We start from the raw sequence: 22,273 nt of genomic DNA, 5'->3' as shown, positions 1-22,273 counted from the left end.
TGGCTAGCAGCTGGTATCTCTGCAGGGGACAAATGGGAACTGGCTCAGAGGAGAGGAGGTGACCTTAATGCAGTGTCGCAAATGTCTCTAAAACGGATGCTGTGCTTCTAGGGGCTGAGTTTTTTCTGTAGGAATCTATGTGAATTCATGACTGAAGTGCATTTGCCTGCAATATTATTTCCAGTGAAATCAAGATTAACCTCCATAATTTTCTTACATTGTCTATGGGCAGGCTGGGGAAGGAGAACAAGGGTCCCACGCCATGGTGGGTATTTTGCTGCCTCTTCTTGTTCCCAGTTGCTAAGTCATATAGTATAGCTAAAGTACATTTGTATTATAACATCCTGTACATTATATTATATTACACTACATTTTATCATATATGAACAGCTAAAATATATTTCTGCTCTTTACAGGGAAGCCACTGCTCTTATGTGCTCACTGCTTGTTACCTGATTAAAAATGGAAAGCACTGCCACAATAATGAAAGCAGAAGAGAGTAAGCAGGAAGGTACCCAGCAGTCCTACAGGACTGAGAGCATGTTCTGTGTATGTCCCTACCATCAAACCACAGCCCAGGTGCCAGCAGAGGCTGAGGGGAAATTCTATGGCATAACCTTGGTCCTCTCCTGACTGAGAGCCCCTTATTCCAGAAAGCCTGATCCCCCTTCTCATGCCTGAGAGACTGTCCCTGGTTTCTTATGTCCCCGAGTGCCCAAGAGATCAAATATCCCCATTATTCTTTCTTCAGAACCTCCCAGTATTTCCCAAGCTAATATCCTACCTCCCACGCTTTGTCTCTCAAGGTCCCTCCCATGCAGAACTTCACCATCCCAGAAACTCTTCACTGCTCCTAACTTCCTCCCGGACCCACCCAGACCTAAGCTTATTATGGACTCTATACATCCTATTTGAAGACCTCATTCTTTTTGCTACCTTAATGGCCTCCCACTTTTCAGCTCCCCAACTTCAATCCTCCATTTTTCCAACCTACTGTCCTCAGTTCTGCCTCAAAATGCCTCCCATTCTCACTCCACTACCTGGAGTTTCCCTTTTCCTCACAACACCTGGGGCCAGCCCTCCTGTCCTAAGGCTCCTAAGCAGAGCATCTATATCTGCTGCCCTGTCTGCATGTAGCTGAGGCTGTTTACCTTCAACCCCTGTTAGGTTATCCTTATCCATCAGCTCTTGCCTCTTACGTCCCATCTGAGAACAGACTGGAACTCCCAGACCTGCTTCCCCCAGATCAGTCTGGCACAAATAAATAAATAACTAAATATCAGACAGGGATGCAAACACTAACTTTCTATCTGAATGTGGCACAAAGAATAGAAAAGGAGGATCTATCTGAGAAAAACAGCTATCTGGTAGCCACAGAAACGTGGGTACAGTGGTTTACTTCATCACATGTAGTCTGTATGTTAAAACAAATTATGCCCCGTGAGGCATATGCTTCAGGGAAAGAAAACAGTTGAAGAAAATAGCTTCGAGTTTTAGTTTCATGGCAAGTCAGATGCTACATTCTGCTTTGTTTGGGTAATGCCAGCTCTGAAAGAAACACTGTCCAGGCCAGGGTTTGTTTCTGCATTTCTTTCCTTGTTACAACTATACTTCCCTGCCATCAACAGCTTCCTCCTGTGATGGTCAACAGGGGATAAATGCAAGGCAAGAAAGGAAAAAACTCTGCAGACTTTCCTTCCTCCCTCCCCGCTCCAATGTTCCAGTCATTGGGACAGTGCCTTCATTGAACCTTTCACAGGCAAGCCCAAAAAAGCGATGTTCAAGTTATCATTTTGTGACTGGTCTTGAGGCTTCTCTTTTCAGGTTTCCTTCTTTTCTTTGCCAAAAAGAAAACTTTCCTCATGCCTTTTTTTTCATTAATTGATCTGCCAGGCCAAGTGCTGGACAGTTGTAGGTAATAAGAGGCCAAGTTCCTGGTAACAGTACACCCAGAATTTCTTCCTGACAGCTTTGCTGGGACAAGGATGTTGCTATCGTTACTGAACTGGTAGTATACATCACCCGTACACATTGCAAATTCCTTGTTAAGCTAGCACCTTTACAATCATAACTACAAAGAAAGAGGGGCAACTAGCTTTGCAGAGGGCTTTTAGTGCCACATGCCAAGCCAGATATGCACACCCAGATAGCTGTTAAGTCTTATTGGATCATAAAGCCCAGGTACTAGAGCATCTAATATCACCAATTATGCAACAGATAGGAATCGTTATGTAGAAAATTTCTCCTGCAAAGATACCTGCTCGATCTCTTACAGTGAGAGATCTCTGCTGGATCTCTGAGCAGTGTGAGTGCAGCAATGGCAGAAGTCACTACATAAGCCTTTTGGCAATTTGCTGGCAAGACCAAGGTACAGCAGGTCTTTCTAGGCACTATCGAGAAGGAGAAAAATTGCAAATCTTCAATTTCCACATCTAGATTCTGCCACATACAATCCCTTAGCTCTCCTATGGATCCAACATCATTGTTATCAATCTTTAATATAAACTCCCTGGGTAGTAAAAGGTACTTTCCACTTTCTTTTCGGTGGTTAATGAGGTAGTGATGCTACTGAAAAATGCTGAGACACCTGGAACTGACTGGATATTTTAAAGTAGATTTTAAAATTTTATTACTGCCTGGACAGAAGCAGACAGTCCAAATACAATGCAGCTTAGAGAAACCCAATACATATATCCAGAAGAAGACGTTTTACTCCTCCCAGTCTCATTTCATCTAACTCTTGAATGAATGTTTTTACAATGGGGAAAAGGCATTAAAAGTTTAGGGAGGTATGGTGTGAGATTTCACAATGCTAGCAGACACAGGGGACTGAACAGCACTCTTGAATACAAGTGCCATGCTTCCCTCACTTATAATAATCTCACTTAATCAGTTTAAGAACCATTAGACTGTAAAGGAGATTTCATATCCTTCATACCCACAGCAATCTGCATTAACAGCCTAAGAACACATTTCTTCCCTGCTGTATGTAGATACTAAGTAAAAATGCACAACGGAAGCACTTTAATTGAAATTGAAAAATATGTGTGGGGGAGAACAGCCTAACCCACAGGAACGAGAGTCAAGAATAAGAAGCACCTTTCTCTTATAAGAATTTTATCTGGAAAGGCAGAATTAGAGAGCATTCTTCCTCTAGTAATCATTTCATCTCAGGTAATTCAACCTCGACCACAGAAGAAAGGGCAACAAGAGAACAATCAAGCCAATCTATTTCTCTATTGCTAAATTACTTACTCATTAATGTTGTAGTGGGAATATCTGAGATTGTTTACAGGGATCCAGCACTATGGATTAGAGTTTAAATAAATCAGGTTCCATTTTCTAAAAGAAGTACAATTTTGTGGCCTTCTGGCCAACACTTTGAAGGTTAGGTCCCTGACGGTTAGGTTAGAAGCATGTAATACCATGGGCATGGTTTTCAGGGTTGCTGATTGTCACAGAAATCTCATCCATGTCCATAGATTGCTGTGCCACTTACCATTGCCGGAAATCAGGAATATCTGTGTATCTCAACATTGAATGCAGGTCTCTGACCTGAGGCATGTGAGTCGGAAGGGATCGTTCTCATTAATTCACCCTTCAGGAGTCCAAGAATGAGAACCGGCTTTACTTCTCTCTTCCACAGGTACGTTCATTCCCTGGCTTTGCTAGTTTGCTCCCTGAGTTTACTAAAAATGGGCTTATGATTCTGCAGTTAGTGAAATGAAAAGAAGGCAACATAAACCTATCAAGAGCTCCAACCATCTGAAGACATGCCACGTGACTCCTTGAATACCCAGAGCTACCTTGCAAAGGCAAACAGCAGTACAATATAATTCAAAATGGAGAATACTAGCTACCACTCTCAGACTGAGAGTGGCTGGTCCACGCTAACCCCCAGAGGTCTGAACCCCATAAGCCACTCAAATGAGCACAGAAATGTTTGTTTTACAGCTACTGTATGGAGAAGAACTCCAGGCTTTCAGCATATGTGTGCAATAACTGTGATCTGCTGGGTCTGTAGTACCATCTCTTGTAGACTATTTTCTTGCATGTGAATAGTGAATATTTATAATTATCCATTTCTATTTCTGCATCTTTTCAGCCCTTGACCTACTGCAATTTGCTCACTGTAATATCAGCATTACTTCAAGTTGTTTCTCTCCTTTTTGTTTGCTCTTCACAGCCTATGACACCAGAGTGGCTCGAGGGTCAGCCCTCTGTCTCCCAGGAAACATAGCCAGGCCTTGCAGACAAGTGGATTTAGGCGGATCACTTTGCATGCACTCCTAAATTGACTGTAGCTGGTAGTTTCGTACTGTAGTGATGATTAACACCTGTGACTTCTTACCTCTCTTCTTGAAATGCACATGGTAATGCCTGCAGGCACTACGATCTACTAGCATGTCCTTTCAGCTCTGTTCTCATAGAGAAAAGCAGTGCTGGGATGCTCAAAAATATCTGTTGGAAAACAGTCTTGGGACTTCATGCCAGAGAAGGTGCCACTAAGTTAGTATCAGCTAAAATGAGACAGAGACATACATAACATACATAAAGTACATTTCCTGATCACGTAACTATTTCCTTAACTGAATGGTTAACAAATACAATCATAAAAAAGTCTTCATCAGACAGTTAGTCCCCCCAAATTTTTTAATCCCCCCTTGGGATTCCAATCTTTTTCAGCACTGAATTCCCATGAGATGATGCTAAGAGGATGTCTATAACTGGTTAGAATTTGCATGGAACAATGTATCTTATTTATGTACATGTGGGTTTTTTTGTAAAGAAGCAGACTCAGTTGAGGAGAGTTCAGTGTCGTTACACTGCAGTAAAAGACTGGCTTGAAATTAATAAACACTTTGAAAAGATAAAATTATGCAAGTACAAAGCACTCTATAAACATCTTTTAATCCTCATATGTTTCTATGCCAGTTTTCCCTCCCCACTTTATAAACCAGTCTGTCCAAGGCCACACAACAAGTCAATAGCTGAGCCAAGATAATCTTCTAGTACTTAAACTCCAGTTCTCAAGCCCCAGTGCTACCGACCTGCTCTATACCTCCATTGTTTTTCCACACCATGACTACTACTCAAATCCATCCTTTTGCTGAGGAACATGAAAGAGAAGGTTATTGCAACCTTTCGATACCTGTGCCTTGAGAGTCCGTTCTGGGCTGCAGAAGCACTTTACAGAACCCAGAGCTTTAGTTTTGCAGTCTTCAGAGCTTAGGGTAACTTTGATCCCAGCAGATGTTAGATGTTAGTTTCTATTGCCGTATCCTGTACCGGCATCTGAAGCCAGACAAATTCTGTTCCACTAGCAACAGTTTTATTTGGTCGATAGACTTGCTGGGAGATAAGCAATTGGTAGGAGCAACAGACTTCCAAGAACATAGGCAAGCAGTAAAACTAAGACTGCCAGAGGGTGCAACTACAGCATTTCCCAGGTTGCAGAGATGCCTAGCTTCACAATCGAGCTGTTATCTTCAAAGACAGTTGAAGTGACTTACTTTTTGTATTCTTTCATCATAGCAACAGCTTCATTTTCTCCTAGCCTGGCAATGACATCTTACAGGATCCCTGTCTGTAAAACACATCCCTGCCTCTAGCATTCTGCTGGCAAAGGATTCTGCCTTTCTGATTGACTGCCAGCCAAGACTGCTACGATGCAAGTGAGGATGATTCAAGCTTTTGGATAAACAGTCTGAAGTTCCAGCATACCTGAATCTGAGCCAGATTCCTGCAGTAGCATTGCTCACTAGAGCTAGCTACCATCTCTAGACCCCAAACAACATTTGAACTAAGCTCCCACTAAATAGGGTCAGTACTGAGACTATCATTAGTCCAAATAGTGGAGAACAACCTCCAACCTTGAAACTTTGATGACAGTTAATAGGGCTGCACACTTCTTGTCTGTATGTATAATATAGACTTTTTATTTAATATACCTGCATTTGTCTCTGTGAATAAAGTACTTGCAGAATGATAACTGCAGAAGCCATTTATCTGTAAGGGGGAAATGGGAGGTTTCCAAAGATATTGAGGTGATCCTCCCTCCTGCTGTGCATGCATACCACCCAGACTAACATATGTATCTACGTTATTAGGAAAACTTGTGCACCGGTGCGTGGCTGCACACCGGTAGTGTAGTTATTCTCAAAGAACATTTATTATGCTTAGGGTATTATTTATTTCAAATGAAAAACTCTACAAAATTGGCTTGAGAGGGCAGTGATTTCCAGTGTTATTGCTGAAGGAATACTGGCAACCACAAACCTGTTTAATTAAAAATGGAAACTTCACACAGTTTGAGATACCTTCTTCCCTTTTGCTGTTGAATGACCTACACAAACAAGGGAAATGACTCACTATCTCTGAAACTAATTATACATGGAGGGCTGGCAAACGCACAAAGTAAACTGAGGATTCATAAATTTATTAATAATATCTTTATTCAGCTATGAGAAGTGTTTAGCTATAAATTATTCAGGAAAGGTTGTCTCCTGACAAATAAATTGGCCTTTTGTGTTGATAATGCCCTAAGAGTCTGAACTGTCATCGACTGTATGCAGAAAAAGGAATTATGAGATCCACTGCTGAAAGTTTCACCTGTTATCATCAGTCTACTGGAGAAGATTGTTCAAAATTATAGGAGTTCTGAAGGTTAAAGGAAATGTCATAAAATCCCAGAAACTTTGGGGCCTGGGCTGTAGACAAGTAGAATTCTTCAAAAAGGCCATATCCAAACCTTGCAAATGCAGAAGTGTTAAATACATTTTGTCAGCTGACTCAGGACTTTGAAAAAGCCATCAGCAAATCTTCAGTATTTCCTGTAGCAGACATATCTCAGGCTATGCCAAAATAATTCAAATTCTCCTTAAAATAATACAGGACATAATACCTTAATTTTATTTGAAGTTAATATAGTCTTTTACTGGCTAAAAGGCCAAATTTGCACTCAGATCAGCAGAAATTCAAGATGTCACTAGCATATTGAGCAATGCAACACAGGCACTTGAACTCTATGAAGGTCACCAGTGAGCAAACCAAGAGTAAGACACTCAGCATAGCACAGTAAATTTTGAGATGTTCACAGCCTTGCCTGCCCTACAAACACGATGTCAATGTTCTGCCAAGTCATCTGAGGGTCCCTTCAGGCCCATGCATGAAAGAGCTTCCATCAATTGCCAGGGAATCAGTAATCGTTGCAATTCACCTTTGAGTTTTAAAGGGGTAGAAAGTGATTAATTTTAGTGTAAGCACACTCAAGACACTGACAGGACACAGTCATCTGCATGCAAGATGGCAACAGCTGCTGCCACAGCTTTTCACTCTGTCAGAGCCTGCACAGGAGCCCACACCAAAATCAGGAGTGTACTCTGAAGTGGTTCTTTCCTTTGTCATTTCTTCACAGTGAAAAGGAAACATATTGGAGCTTAGAAGGGAATATGGGACACCAACCACCTCACACTCTATGCTTGCTTGAGCCTTCCTTTTTTAAATTGGGGAAACTTTGCAAAACAGCTTGCCATAGCAGAGGTCCCAAAGACTCTGAGGTCCCATAGCTAACTCTTGGAAAGAGTTCTGTTGGACCACTTCCATCTCCCTAACAACTCAAATTACTGACCATAAGCTGGAGAACTTTTTTTTTAATTGTTCTTCTCTCAAATGAGTTTTAAGTCACAATTCTGAAAACTACATATATCAGGATTTAATAAAGACTCTGGACATCTCTGCACGGTCTCAGTCACGGTCCTCTCTCCGAGGAAAAAGGTAAAATCTTATCTTATTTTGGGTGGATTAATTTAAGTGAATTGATTAATTTAAGGGAATTGATCTAAGAGAAGTGTTGAACGGAAAATCTTGTAGCCCTAACTCCACAGTCAAAGTACCCCAACAAGTCCCATAGAATCTAGTCTTGATCATATATCCTGATCATGTATAGGAGAGAGTGGCATTTATTCCTTTTCTCCAATAAGAGTCATCCGCTTCAAGGAGATGTAAAGAAAACCTCACACTCAAGACATGCTCTTCATCCTTATGAATTTAACTACCCCACCAATATTATCAATGTAAATATGTTATTTTTTCAAATATATGGTATAAATATTTTAGCAAGAACAGATTAATAAAATTTTCCAGGTAACCTTCCCCCTTTTGTTGTAGCTACAAGAATCTTTTTGGTTTTCTTTGAGATTTTCCGAAAGGACTGTCTTCCCCACCTCCTTCCCTCTCTGCAGATGAAGCCTATAGGCACATACTTGCACAGCAGATGAATGTTTACAATGAGGAGAAATTTTGTAGAAGCTCCTTATTTTCTTCACCCGTGGGGGGTGTTGCAGCTCTGGCAAACGTATCCTGCGTGACCATGCAGTATCCACCCAGGAAGTGTCCAAGACATGGCCAGATGAAGCCCCAGCTGACATGATGTAGTGACAGGACCTAGTTTTTGAGTGGGAGGTTGGACTACAGACTTCCAGAGATACCGCCAAAAACTTTCTCTAAGATTCTGTGGTTTTGCAATATTAGCATCAGCATGCCCCTGAGGTGTCATTTACAGTTATGAGAAGTATCCACCATAACATAATGAAAGCCTTATGCAACAATATGCAACTTCTCAAACAACATTAAGAAGAAAAATGGTGAATTAGAAAAGCTTTCTCACTCAGCAAGTTCTTCTCGTCATTTTCCCTAAGCAGGGCTCTTGCATGTACCCACAACACCTCTTCCACCCATTTAAGGTAGAGATCCTAAATATTTTAGATTACTATGTGACACAAAATGAGGCAGCAAATCACGATCCTGACATGTGAACAGGAGCAGTCTACCTTCAAATGTTTCTCTGTTGTTTTCAGAATATTTGTGGTCGAGTGGACCACGTTGTTAGCTCCCCAAGGCAATGTGAGGAGGACAGGCTGTTCTCAAACATGAAGGATAATCTAACTCTTCTAAACAGCACTTCCATTTGTTAATTCTTTTGTGCAGTTTTTAAAACAAGCTATTTTCAGAAAACAAGCTATTTTCAGAAAGCTTCTCCTTTGCTTTCTTTGACCATAATTTTAAACAAAATGCTGTTTTGCCTTACATGAGCAAACTGTCTTCCAGAAACAATATTTCCAAAAGGGTAAACCCAAAATAGGCATTTACTTCATATTTAGACATTGAAATAAATTGCCCTGTTTTCTAAAGAGCTCACAGAAACTTAACCCATTGGACAAAAACAAATACATAAAATAAAGTTATTTAAGCACTCCATTTTGGAAATTTGAGCGCTTAAATTTTGGCTTGTGTTCTAGCATTTCAGACTTATTTTAATTTTAGGATAGAGATATTACATGTTACATAATGGAAAGTGGTCCAGAGTAATTTTTCCTGCTGTACTATACTATCAGTCTCGTGTTTTTTCTTTGTTAAAAGCTATCTATGATTAGATCTAAAATACAAATATTAATGCATAAAGCTCTTGGCAGATATTTAAAAACACCAGAAATCATTATCTTGTATTAGTACGAACCTAATTTTGTTGTCCATAATGGAAGCTCTGGATCATGTAAAAACGCACTGACCCGAGAGAAAGCTGCATGTGCAAATGGCCTAATGGAGAGTTTCAAAGAATTAGACACTGAGTTCTGCATATGCTTAGGCCATTAGGTCATACATTATCTCACCATCTGACAAGCTGATAAGTTAAGCCTCCTTTTTTATTTTTTTTATTTTTATTTATTTTTATTTTTTAAGCAGACAAATCCTTAAATCCAGAATCTAGACTCATCGATCTGGGAAGAGCTTCACTGATTCCAATGGGACTCCAAAAAAGTTCAGGGGTTTTTCACTTGCATCCAACTATTAAACTGCGTTCTCTGCTAGCTTAAAGTTATCTGGCTTATGCACAGTCTTTTTTTTTTTTTTTTTTTTTTTTTTTTAGGAATAGGATTTTATTTGGCTAAATGGTATTAAAATCTTGGAGACTCTTGAAGAGGCAGAAGCATAATTCAGCAAAGCATTTAAGTATAGTCCCCAAGAGCTGTGGCAGGTTTGGGGAACACTTGCTGCAGTGCTTACCCCACCTCTCTCTCTGCAGTTACAGTCCCATGGTAGAACTGGCAAAAAGGATTTACATGATAAGACAGCTGCTCCCATTCACATCCCAATAAATAAGCACAAAGCCATGTTTGAAAGTGATTTCAGGTCAGACCTCAGCCCTTTCTAGGCAGCTGGGATACAAGACTGCCTTCCCTCCTGATGCATCTCTGGGGAGGGTAACCCCCAGCAGAAGGGCAGAGCATACAGCTACAAGCACTAACCATGTGAGCAAGCTTCTCCGCACTCCCCTCAGCAGTTAGGGGTGATGCTAACTCTGTTGCCTTTTCTGAAACAGATCTTGTGCCAAATATAAGGGTCCTGACTGCTGAACCGTATCAAACCAGTGAAATAGACCTCAAGGAACAATGCGGTACAATCAGCACTTGCTGAGTTTGCCCAAAAGCTTTATCTAAGCAACCAACTTGCTGATTTTTGAGGAGATAAAAAGAAAACACCATGGCTTATTATTTCTAAGAAGTGAATCTGAACCTTACATCACAAGAGTGGATCCAAGTGAGAAAATACTATCCAGCCTCACAGCTGCAGCATTTAATAAATCCATACACACTAACACCCCTGGCTGTCACTTCAGGTTGGGATCCACCTCTACAGTTAAGACAGCACTCTAACTTTTCTGTCTGGAAATAACTTTGGATCAAAAATATTTGGACATTTAAAAACACAATCAGCAATCATGCTAAAAATAAAAAAGCATAACCAAAGGGGAAGAAATAATAAAAAAAAAAAAAAAGGGGGTTCTCCTTCTTTGATACAAAGAAAGCTCTCCAGAAGTATTTCTCCCATTGAAAAAGGGGAAGGGGATTAGTGGCAAAAGAGGATGCTGATAGCGAGTTAATACAGACCTATGCCACAGCATGTTGCTTCATATCACCTCCTCCTCCTCCCACTAACCTGACCTGCTGCTAATCCTTCCATTTTTAGCACAATGCAAACCCTTCTGTGTTCACTAATCCATCAGCACATCAACAGCATCAGCTGATGTGTGGCTCCTTTCTCCTGCAACCGCAAACCCCATAGTCTCTGCCAGCAAGCCTGATCCTCTGTACATCCTAATCCTGCCCAAAATTCACACAGTTGTGGAAGGTTTGTGTGATGAGCAGAACACTGTCCTTTGAATGGTGCCTCATGAGAGCTTAGGCAGCTGAGTTTTAGTTTGTTTTCTTTAAAAGTTTGTTTTAGTTTGCTTTCTTTAAAAGGCAGTTTAGTCAAATGGACCTCAGATTTACTAACAAAATAAATTTAAAAAACCTACTAACACTGTCATTTATCTCTCTGTAGTACTGGAAAGAACTTCCATTTGTGTTCCTAGGGAGGGTCTTTGCTTTATGATCCAACATGGGCTGGATGTTACAAAAACTGTTTGAACTGGTGCCAAATTCAATAGCAGGACCCACAGCAATGGAAAACAAAGCCATTTAATTCTACAATTACCTAAACTTCTACTATAAAAAGGACAGGGATACACCCTAGGATTAAATCCACAATTTTGGCACTTAAAATGAGTTTGAACGTCATCCAGAATTTGTTATAATCAATGGTAACACGCAAAGCAGGAAAAGCTGTACAGACCAGCAAAAATAAGTCTTTCTTTGGTCTTCGTTCATCTTGAGGCTCTTTTGCACCATTTTGGTGATGTAAGGAGGGTTGAATGCTGATTTAAGTTGTGCAAGGACACCTGAAGAAGGCACACTTAAAACACAAGCTGCATATAACAGTATAATATAAAAGGGCAGATCCTTAACTTCTTTAGGAAACACCTTGCAGCTGGTATAAGGAGATGTATATATACAGCGTCACATCTATTTGTTTAGTCCTAAGAAATTGTGGGACGCTTTGAACTAGCTGTTATATAATATATGGCATAATACACAGAATTCACTCACGCAACAATACAAAAGCATTTGAATCTTGAAATCTTGTGTGATATCAATATCATGTAAGAGGCATTAAACCTTTATAAAGAACGAAATGCATATTTAGAATTAAATTTACTTTGATTCAGAAATGATGGCCTGTGTTCTACCTTCAGAATATGGATTGTTTCCACCTCACCCACAACTTTTTCCCCAGAGAAGGTGAGCAGCTCTCGCAGCAGCAGATGTCTCCTTATGTGCTTGCAAACAGCTGGACTAACAGCTGCTACTGCTACACAGGTGCAAGGGAACAGGCTGGAGACATGTCCCTCCATGCACACAAGGCAGGAAAAGCAACTGGAAGCTGCTCCTGCATCAATTTAACCCCTAGAGGGGATGGTCTCAATATTGGGACTTGATGTTTCCTACTGATGTGTGTGCATCAACCTGCAGAGGATTACTCAGCTTCAGAGACAGTGTATGGCATTTGCACGACAAGCAAATTGCCCTGCACCATGGTGTGTACTGAAGCTTTTTTTTTTTTTTTTTTTTAATACAAAAAAGCATGTGTGAAAGTGTCTGAGAGATGGATTATATCAGTTCTGGGGTGGAATATCTTAATAATGAAATTGGTTTCTGCAGTAGGTCAGAATTGCCACAAACCTCTCACCCATCTATGGAGCAAGAGTCAAAAACACTTCTTCAGTTCAGCTTTGTTTGGCAAGCCAAAGGAAAGAGGAGTAGAGCAGATGTAGACATACAAATCCTGGCTTCAGAAGAAACAAGAAACTAGATGACAATATTTAAGGAACTTCCCAAATGTGGTTTTCACAAAGTGAAAGATTCAGCTACCAGCAATACAGAGCGCTGCCCCTTTATCTTATTAAAAGAAGAAGAAAAAAAAACTTTTATCACAATCTCACCTTCACAGTCCTACTGGAGGCTTACTGTGGACTTAAAAAAAAAAAAAAAGTCATTGAGAAAGCCCCATAAAAGGTCATAATAATAATCCAGAGGGTGATGTAGTACAGTGAAATGTGGAATTATATATACAAGCACAGTACTATCCATGGAGAAGTTTGTACAGCAGAGCTTGTTCTGATCCTCTCAGGCTGTAATCAAACTGTACACTATCTTCTTGTTACCTCCAACTGGATACATGGACAGAAAATGCTATGCCAGTCCCCTGGACAGCACAGCCAGGGAGAGTTCCCACAAAGGAGGATTTTGAGGGAGAGGGACGGTGCCCACCAGGCCTTACCCAACCCTGCAGTGAGAGATGCCCAGTGCACACACCTGGGCTCAGGAGTACAGAAGTACAGTCTCACCCTCTGGCTTAGTCTTTGTAATCATTACGTCTCACAGGTTGTGGATCAGAATAAAATTTGAATGCAGACGTTTGTTAAAAGTCTGTTTAGAGACTCTTCAATGGAGCCTGGTACCTATGGGCGAAACGAAGAGCATTCCTCAACGACTCCTTCAGAGTATGCCTGTCCACTGCTCATTCAGGAAAGCTTGCTGGCTGGAGGGTGTCAAGTGTGCCAAGGACTGTATTTGCTGTGTGGGGAAGTAAAGGCAGCCCTTAGCAGAGATACACACCAAATTTCAAAGAGCTTTCTCCACCTGCCTTTTAAAAAAAGCTTCATTGCTCTTTAAAAAGGAAAAAAAAAAAACTTTTCTCTTGCTCACTCACAGAATCACAGAATCGTTTAGGTTGGAAGGGACCTCTGGAGATCATCAAGTCCAACCCCCCTGCTCAAGCAGGGTCACCTAGAGCATATTGCCCAGGATCACATCCAGACGGGTTCTGAATATCTCCAGGGAAAGAGACTCCACTACCTCTCTGGGCAACCTGTTCCAATGCTCTCTCACCCTCACAGTGAAGAAGTTTTTTCTCAGGTTTAGGTGGAACTTCCTGTGGTTCAGTTTCTGCCCATTGCCTCTTGTCCTGTTGCTGGGCACCACGGAGAAGAGGCTGGCCTCATCCTCTTGACACTCCCCCTGCAGATACTTGTACACGTTGATGAGATCCCCTCTCAGTCTTCTCTTCTCCAGGCTGAACAGGCCCAGCTCTTGCAGTCTTTCTTCATAGGAGAGGTGCTCCAGTCTTCTAATCATCTTTGTAGCCCTCTGCTGGACTCTCTCCAGGACATCTACCTAGTGACATGAGAAGTTTTGCCCATTCAGGTACCTATTTGACCACTCTGCATTTGAAAAGACTACTGTGCTACTGGCAAATGTACAACCGAGGTATTTTCTCGGAAAACAAAGATAAGAAAAGTCTGCCTGTTTTAGTGAACAATGAAGATGAAATTTCCATTGGTTTATGACCTACAACTGATCAGCATTTTGTTAAAGGAACTAGAATGATTTAACATACAAGCTTCATTTAACTAGAAAACAAAAGCAAGATTAAAAATGAAATAAATACAGTGACAAAAACACACCGAGGTTGGGCTGCAATACAAAAATATAAACAATACGATTCTTAACAATACACTGTTTAACGTTTCCTTTCCAGAAAGATTAAAAAAAAAAAACCACACAACAGTATTGGTAGGAACATATTGTCTTAGTAAATAACATTTGTTTCTTTCCTCTTTCTCCCACTCTCTCCCCACCCAGACATAGGCTTATAAAGTGAAAGTGATTACAACAAATTCAGTGTCCAGACACTTTGTGAGATGTTGCAGTGAATACAGACCACCCACTAGCTTCATCCTCTGTTTTTCTAGTCCCAAATTTCTTCAGATTTTCCACTACCCTCAATAATGAAAAACATAAGCATTTTTTATACAAAAGGCAACATGCAGGGACAGGTCAAGGAGAATTTGTTAGATGCCAGAAAATCCAAGACGTCATGCTACACATATTTTGCCTTTCCCCTCAATTGGTCTGTCATTAGTCAGAGCATCCTTCTTTTTGAACCCTCAGTATAGCTTAACAAAGAGCCAAACAGATTTCCTTCTTAGTTTGCCCTCTCAAGACTGCTAGATTAAGATTGCTATATTTCACTTTACTTTTAATATAGGTAACTTCCGTATGAGTAAACTACAAAGGTAACACAGAAATGAAATTAAGCCCAGCAACACAAATGTTTTGTGGTGGTTCTATCTGTCAAAGACAGTACAGAGCTTTCTCCCATGGTCCATAAATTCTCTAAAATTTTCTAGTTTGGAACAACAGATTGCAAAGCATATTTTGGCTTGGATGCTATCAAGAAAAAGCTATGCTCTTGGAAAGCCAGGCACACTAGAGCATATTGGCAACAGGAACAAGAAAGAGAATTTAAAATATATGTCTTTGTTGGAAAAAAAAAAATATATATATATATATATATATACACACACACACATATATATATATATATATATATATATAAAAGCTAACCTGACTGCTTCTGAGTCTTTGCAGAATTGCCATATTAGCTTTGCTGTTCACTTCCAAAGATGCCTGCCTTCCTGCTGAGGAGCCTTCTGCCTCATATATGTCCAGGCAAGCTATTTTTGCCAGATATTTTTTGCCACGCTAGGTTTACTGTTAACCTAAACCACAAAACCACCAAGTCCTTTTATTTTAATTGCAAACTGGGTATGTTACTGACAAATGCTAAAATCTACCATAAACAATAGTCATGTATTACTGCTGACAAAAGAAGTATGTAATGTACTTCAGAAAATCATATACAAATAGGAATTAGTTCATTCTTCACTATATGTAATCAATTTGGAATTGCTAAATGTTACACAGCGACCATCTGCACAGCAAAGGGCAAAGCACAACTTCACTGAAGTGCAGAAACTAGAAAAAATATTTTAAGATGGTCAGACACAAATACAAACTGAAATCTATCCAGACCCACAGAACAGGCTCTTATAAAGAGGGTCAGTAAGTTCTGAGCAAGTGCTCAGATCAGATTTTTGATTTTATCCTTCACTTCAGAGACTCCACTGGCATATCTTATCTTACCAATAAATAGTCTACCTCAAGGCAAAGCTTAGTCCCATAGTTAAAAAATGACAGGTGGAGTGTTAGGAATCCAGCCCGTAAATTTGTTTGTTGAGCCTTATTGGAATGGTGTGGAGACCTTTATACAACAGAACCTGCCTGTAAAAGATACTACGGACTTTAATTTTAAACTAGTTGCTGAGTTTTCCTCCCTTGACTGCACAGACCTATTATTACTGTGTTACCTACTACAGTTCTGAGGCTTCCATTGAAAGAGAGTCGATTTTTCACGTGGAAATGCACGTTAAACATCTGGAGGAAAAAAAAAAAAAAAGAGAGAACACAACCCTAGTACAAAATTACCGAAGTAGGCATTCTCAATATTGCATTATTGAGCCCACTATTACTGCAATTCAGTTTAAAAATCAAAGATGTAGATTATGACTTTTCACTTCTCTAACACTGTTTTTAGACAAAACAAAGTTTCTCATTGTTCTTCCTGATGCATTCCCCAAAAGTTTATTTTAGATAATATTTATCTTAACAAAGGTCAATGGCAGCATTTAGAGAATCTGGTGACTAGTTTCACTGAAACACTAAAATCCACCAAAAGGATATATGGATATACACTGAAGTTTATTCCAGTAAAATGGGGCACGTTCTTGAGGCAATACAGGTTGTCTCAAGTGTCTAATACACGAGAAGAACACTAATCAAAAATAGCACTGCCCTTGAGGATAAACACAAATCTAATAACATATGAGAAATGAATATTCTAGACTCCTGGCAGCAAGACATTCTTCCATTGTACATAATATCTAATTTAAAACTACTAACTTCCCGAATGGAGATTTACCTTCATTTCTTCTTTTCCTCTCAGGTAATGCACACATCCACATTGGGGTGGATGTGGCTTGGCCCTCTCAGGCAGCCAACTAGTAAAACTCTCAAACTCAAAAGTTTATGGCATTCAACCCATATGCTTGTGGTGGGGAAAGTCCTCTGAAAGGAACGTCATCAGCAATACAACACTTAACTTCTAGAGGATCTAGGAAATGGGAGCAGTAAGAGCCTTATCTGACTACAAAAATCTGAAATATGAAAATGTAAATTAGTTTTCTGACATCTGGGTAAATCCTGCCCCCATCCCTGCCAAAATATACTGCTCTCCTCTTCTGCAATCCCAAGCAATTCTTCAGATATATTTCCCCTGCATCTCCTCATAGCACCATGAACATAGTCATATCGCACAACCATGCCAAGTTACTTGAGGCAAAATTAAAATCAGAAAAATGTTAGGCTGTGTCTCCCAGGAATTTTGAGAGAGGCTGATGTTAGCCCTGTCTCACTACTCCTGCTCCCCCTCTTTTCTTCCCATGATCCAGAAACTAGATCAAAAAGGAAGAAGTATTTCCAGGGTCCAATTTGAGCTTCTGCAGCCTGAGCCTGATGTTTCTCTGCCCTAGTCAGCCTCTAATCGCGCTCATTATTCACACTCATATCAGGGATGTGTTGCAATGCCTGGAGCGCTATCCTTCGGTGGAGGTTGCAGTCCAGAGCTGCTGTGGAATTTTAACAGTTGTCCAAAGGATAGATAAAAACAGGATGTCATTCATCTTCTGTGACAGAGTCTGAGGTCTCGCCTAAGTAGTTAGAGGCCGAAATTAGTTACCAGGTGATGGCTGCTTAGTGATTCATGTGAAAGTAGCCGCGGTCTTGGCCAAAATGATGGTGGACAAGTGTTTGCATGACAATAAGACATTAATAAGCACTGCCATTGGGTGGCTCAATGCAGGTTGCAGCCTCATTTGGATCGCACAGTGAACGAACCCATCCTGCTAATGATGCCAGTGCTAACGATGTGAAGGGGCTTTTGCTCCCGTGGGATGATTAAGGCCAAACTGACTGGCTTGTCACAAGCAAAAATAACAGGGAATGAAGAGGGCTCTGCCCCCTCCCTCAGGGTCAGCCAGCGTGCGCTCTGCAACAGGGGAAGCGGGAGATGTCCCAGGGATGAAGACCCTCTGTTCCCTGGGCCCCTGTCCAGATCAACCTTGAATCAAGTCTTTCCTGGTACATCTTGCATCCCAAAAAGCATTATTTTTATTCTGGAATATGGGAGTAAATAGATAACAAGCAGCATGTGGGTGTAGCGGTAGCTGCCCAGCAAAGGTGTAAGATTTGGTGCGACTGGCAAAACATATACACTGAATTGAGCTTCCCTTCTTGCTTACCACATGGCTGAGTACAGACAAAACAAAAGTTGGATTTATGTTTCACTATGCTAGAATAGTTTAAGGGAAACTTTCTCCCTTTTGACAACAATACAATTTCCTTTAAAAATATATGCAATGTATCTTGTGCTGGATGTACATGAATGCAATAGAGAAAAAGCACTGCTTCTGTTACGTACTAAGCTTTATCACAATCTCACCAATACCTTAAAAATTTAGTCACTCATTTCATTTCCAAAGAAATAAGTTTTGGGACTTTTTTCCACCTCTAGCCATTTCAAAATGCTAAAGTTCATGTGTGCACAATAGGACCCATAGTAGTAAGAATGATGTTCTTGTGAATGATGGGGGGAGGGGGGGGAAGAGACAGAGAGAAAGAGGAAGAGGAAAAAAAGGAAAAGAAAAGAAACTCCTGAGGATTTCCCCATGTTTGGAGAAAGTGCAAATCTGGAGAAAGAAGACAGATGAACTAGAACAGATGAAGTTCAACTCTATATTGGGGCAGTGGGGAGTTGCAGCTGTGACAAAGTCACAGGATGTGGGAGTGTGCAATGCTGGTTTTGGCAGTGGGCAAAGGGGACGCTAAAGTTTCCTGCCCCAAGAGAAGGCTGCGCACTACACCCTGCCAGAAGACCCACGCCTGTTTCATTTCAGTAGAAGCCTTGACTTCTTCAGATGCCTTTTTTAACTTCTTAAGATTTTACTTGGTAAAGTAGAAAAGATCTGAAACATTTCTCAGTGGGGTAACTTTAAGCCAGTCAGTGAAATTTGATATGTTTTTAATCTTTAAGACTAGTGTTGACATCACACACTGGGAAAGTATTCTTTAGAGCAAATGATCAGAGGGGGATTAAGTTTGGATTACATGAAGTAGATTAATTTTTTTTCCCTAAAATATTATTGCTTTTATTACAGAGCTAAGAAATTAAAAGAATTTTAAGGAGATGGGGAGATGCATCCCTAAAGAGTGACAGCAGTGTCTGATGATCTGCACTGCATGTCAATCCAAAAGAGAAGACAGAACTAATATGGAAGCCAGAGGGAGAGAGCTAGACCAGGAAAAGCGCAAGCTGCATATAAAAGATAAGTACCTGGGTCAAACAAGAGGGATGAGATCTTGTGAGGGTTAACAAAGCTTAGGATAAACCTGTCCTTCTCCATGACTCTGAAGGGCTAGCAGACAAATATATAAAACCAGGAGAACAGCCTTGTTTGCAGAAGTGTTCATACGGTTATAGCATTACTGTTGACAGCGGCACCAACCCCAGTACTTCAGAGGCCTAGACTGTCACAGCCTCCTGCACGGGAGAAGAGGTAGAGAAAGTAGAAGATAGCTGCTTGCTCATACCCTGACCCTGGCCGCAATCAGATGGACAGATACTCCTTCAGAGGGAAGACTGTGAGAAGGCAGACCGTGAGCCTACTTTCCTCTTCCTTACCACAGTGCAGCTCTGGAGCCATAAAGTAGGGAACAACAGAAAACTGAAGTCATTTGTTCCTCATCTACACCAAAAGTAGAAACACAAATGGAAAATGCTTCTGAGTCACAAGCTATGCCCTGCTCAGGTGGAGAAGCATATTACTCAAGGGACATGGCTGGCGGGACATGCATTTCAGTTGCTGCAGAAGGGTAGGAGTCCCCCGATTGCTCTTTCTGTTTCTCCATAGCATCCTAGGAAATAGCACAAAAATATCACAGTCACCGCAACCTTGTTGCCAATTAAAAGGTGGTGTGTGAAGTAAGCTGCCAACACCTCTACTCCAGTAACCCAGTTGAGATAAAACAACCTAGCTAAACTCCCCACCATGCCTTTTGCTGTTGTCTGTCAGGCTGCTACACACAGCTCTGCGGAGTCCCGGGCCCAATTAGCATCAAGCAGGAGATAAAGGAGCTAGAGGTAGTCCCCCCTGTCCCAGGACAGCATTACTAGAGTACAGCGCCCAGGCTGCTGGCCAAGAGATGGTGCCTCCCCTCATTGCACCTGGCCCAGTGCTGCCCTGGAGATGGGGCAGCACAGGACTGAGTTTCAGTGGCACAGCCACCATCCGGGGCTGCAGCTCTGGGGGTTAACCTCTGCCTAAGTTCAGGCTCTGGGACTCCAGTTACTGGGTTGGGCTGGGGAGTGTCCCAAGCCCATCAGCTTTTAAGATTTATCCTAGGTGGTTCCCTTAGAAAGCTGAGGGGCCTGTTGTACACTGCAAGCAAGTGACAGAATATTGGAGAGTCCAGTCCTGGTCTTACTGATGTCAGATAAGGGCTGTACCGTTCCCTCCAATGGGAGCAGGAGCAGGACGGGATCCTCCGAAAGTCAGAGAAGAAACAAGACAAAAGGCAAACAAGCCTCACAATCTTAAATAAAATAGCAGGTATCAGATAATATATTTCCAAACAAAGGACAGTGAAATCAAGAGTTTGAAATGTTAACTGCTGGTTTTGGATATGGCTCTTTATAGCAACCTCTCTAAAAGCTAATGTGTCAAAGTGGGCTATCAGTGTTCAAATCCTTTTAAACAGGCTGGGGCAAGTTGGTACATGCCAAGCTTGTTCTCAAAAAAAGTTAGATAAGACACTTCTAGCTTAAGAAAACAAACAAACAAAAAAAAAAACTTAACTGTGGGAATAGCTTTCCATATTTTCACATTGTTTATCACCAAATTAAAAACACACAAAGTTATATTTCCTGAAATTTCTTAGAGCATCAAAAATATATTGTAGCCTGAAACATACCTTCTGGTAACTGGGCAAGCGCATTCTGCTCATTCGCAGAAACAGATGTCTTCATTGCCTTGCCAGGCTTGAAGAGCCTGGAAGTCAGTAAACGCTAGAGAAAACCAAAACTGAATTTTATAGGCCTGATTCCAATTTATAAGCATGCTATTTAATGCCTCTCTAGGAAGATCTCAAATATTTTAAATAGAGCACAAATTATATTCATAATTTTTACAGAGTAAAAAAAAATCTATTAAAATCTATTTACCTTATCAGAGTGGGTCAGGGCAGGCCTGCAGGCCTGTGCCCTTGAAACATTTAGGCTCACCTAAATGTTCTATTGTTGTTACATCTTTCACTAATACAATCAAGTGGAAATCACTGCTGGAAGAGGCAATTCTCTGACAACACACGTATCCAAACTTTAACAAAGGGCAAAAAAGCCGTAATCTAATCATGGGTAACTGAAGACTCTTCTGACCACTCTCATGAAATTCTGGACAGAGATTTCACCCTGTTATGAAAGTTTTCAGTGCTGGTAGAAAGAGAAAAAGAATAAAAGAATAAAACTCCCTAAAGCCAGTAACACCTACTGAGAATAGATTTCTCCTATTACAGAATTAATCAAACATTATTCACCGACAAGACTGAAGACGACGTTCACCTTTTCATGTGTGCACATAGGATCAAATGGGGGTAGCAGAGGCTGAAAAGCAACAGCTAATGTTAACACTGTATATTTTGTGACCTTTGATATGTTCACAGAATATAGAAGCTACTGCCTGAAAGATATATTTCTTCACCTTGAGGGGAAGGGGGCTAGAGAAGGGGATTATGAACAGTGCTCTGCCACTGTATCAGATAAAGTCACAGCCAGAATCCAGCAATGGTGGATCGCTGACCCTCTACACTGTCAACACTTAGCTCAAGTCAATGTAAGAGCAGACAAGAATTATAAAATACGCACCAGCATATGACAACAAATGAAAAAGCAACTTTATAAAAAAGATGAAGTGATTTTTAGCCTTCTCCTTTTGAAATTTTGTAAGCTGCTTTGGAGCCCCCACAATTCCATTGTTTCATATGCTAGACAGCTCCTAAATATAAGATAAAACAATACATACCAAAGCATTTCTGTTGCAGCTACTCTGTTTTATACTTGCTCCTCCTTTCCTATATACCAAATGTTCCAACAGAGGAATTTTTTCTTTTCCTCTGCCATAGAGGTTCATCATCACTTAACTTGCCATCAGCCACATCCATTGTAACTGAATGGTGGAAATGGTGCTTTTGGAAGCTTTTTGGCCACAGGCGTCATAATTGGATGTTCGCTCTGACGTGGGTCGTTGTGATGGAGTAATATTCTCAGGACATGAAGAGCCCCCATACACATGAAGAAGGGGGGGGGGGGCGATTTATAC

At 40.8% G+C, this 22,273-nt stretch overlaps 1 long non-coding RNA gene across 3 annotated transcripts in view; it reads right to left on the bottom strand.

Annotated features, from left to right (window-relative positions):
* The window catches only part of LOC138066765 (uncharacterized), a 75,701-nt gene that overhangs the window by 22,654 nt on the left and 30,774 nt on the right, over positions 1-22,273 (bottom strand). The window contains exon 1 of one of the 3 annotated variants that reach the window (XR_011140257.1): positions 5,153-5,592. The exons of the other annotated variants lie outside the window; for them this stretch is intronic. This is a non-coding gene — a long non-coding RNA (uncharacterized lncRNA). Of the gene's footprint in view, positions 1-5,152; positions 5,593-22,273 lie in introns of those variants that run through there. 3 annotated transcript variants of the gene reach the window in all.

The sequence above is a fragment of the Struthio camelus genome, chromosome 3 (assembly GCF_040807025.1).
Source record: "Struthio camelus isolate bStrCam1 chromosome 3, bStrCam1.hap1, whole genome shotgun sequence".
Lineage (NCBI taxonomy): Eukaryota > Metazoa > Chordata > Aves > Struthioniformes > Struthionidae > Struthio > Struthio camelus.
The sequence above is the reverse complement of the archived record's forward strand: the minus strand, read 5'-3'. Positions and strand labels throughout refer to the sequence as shown.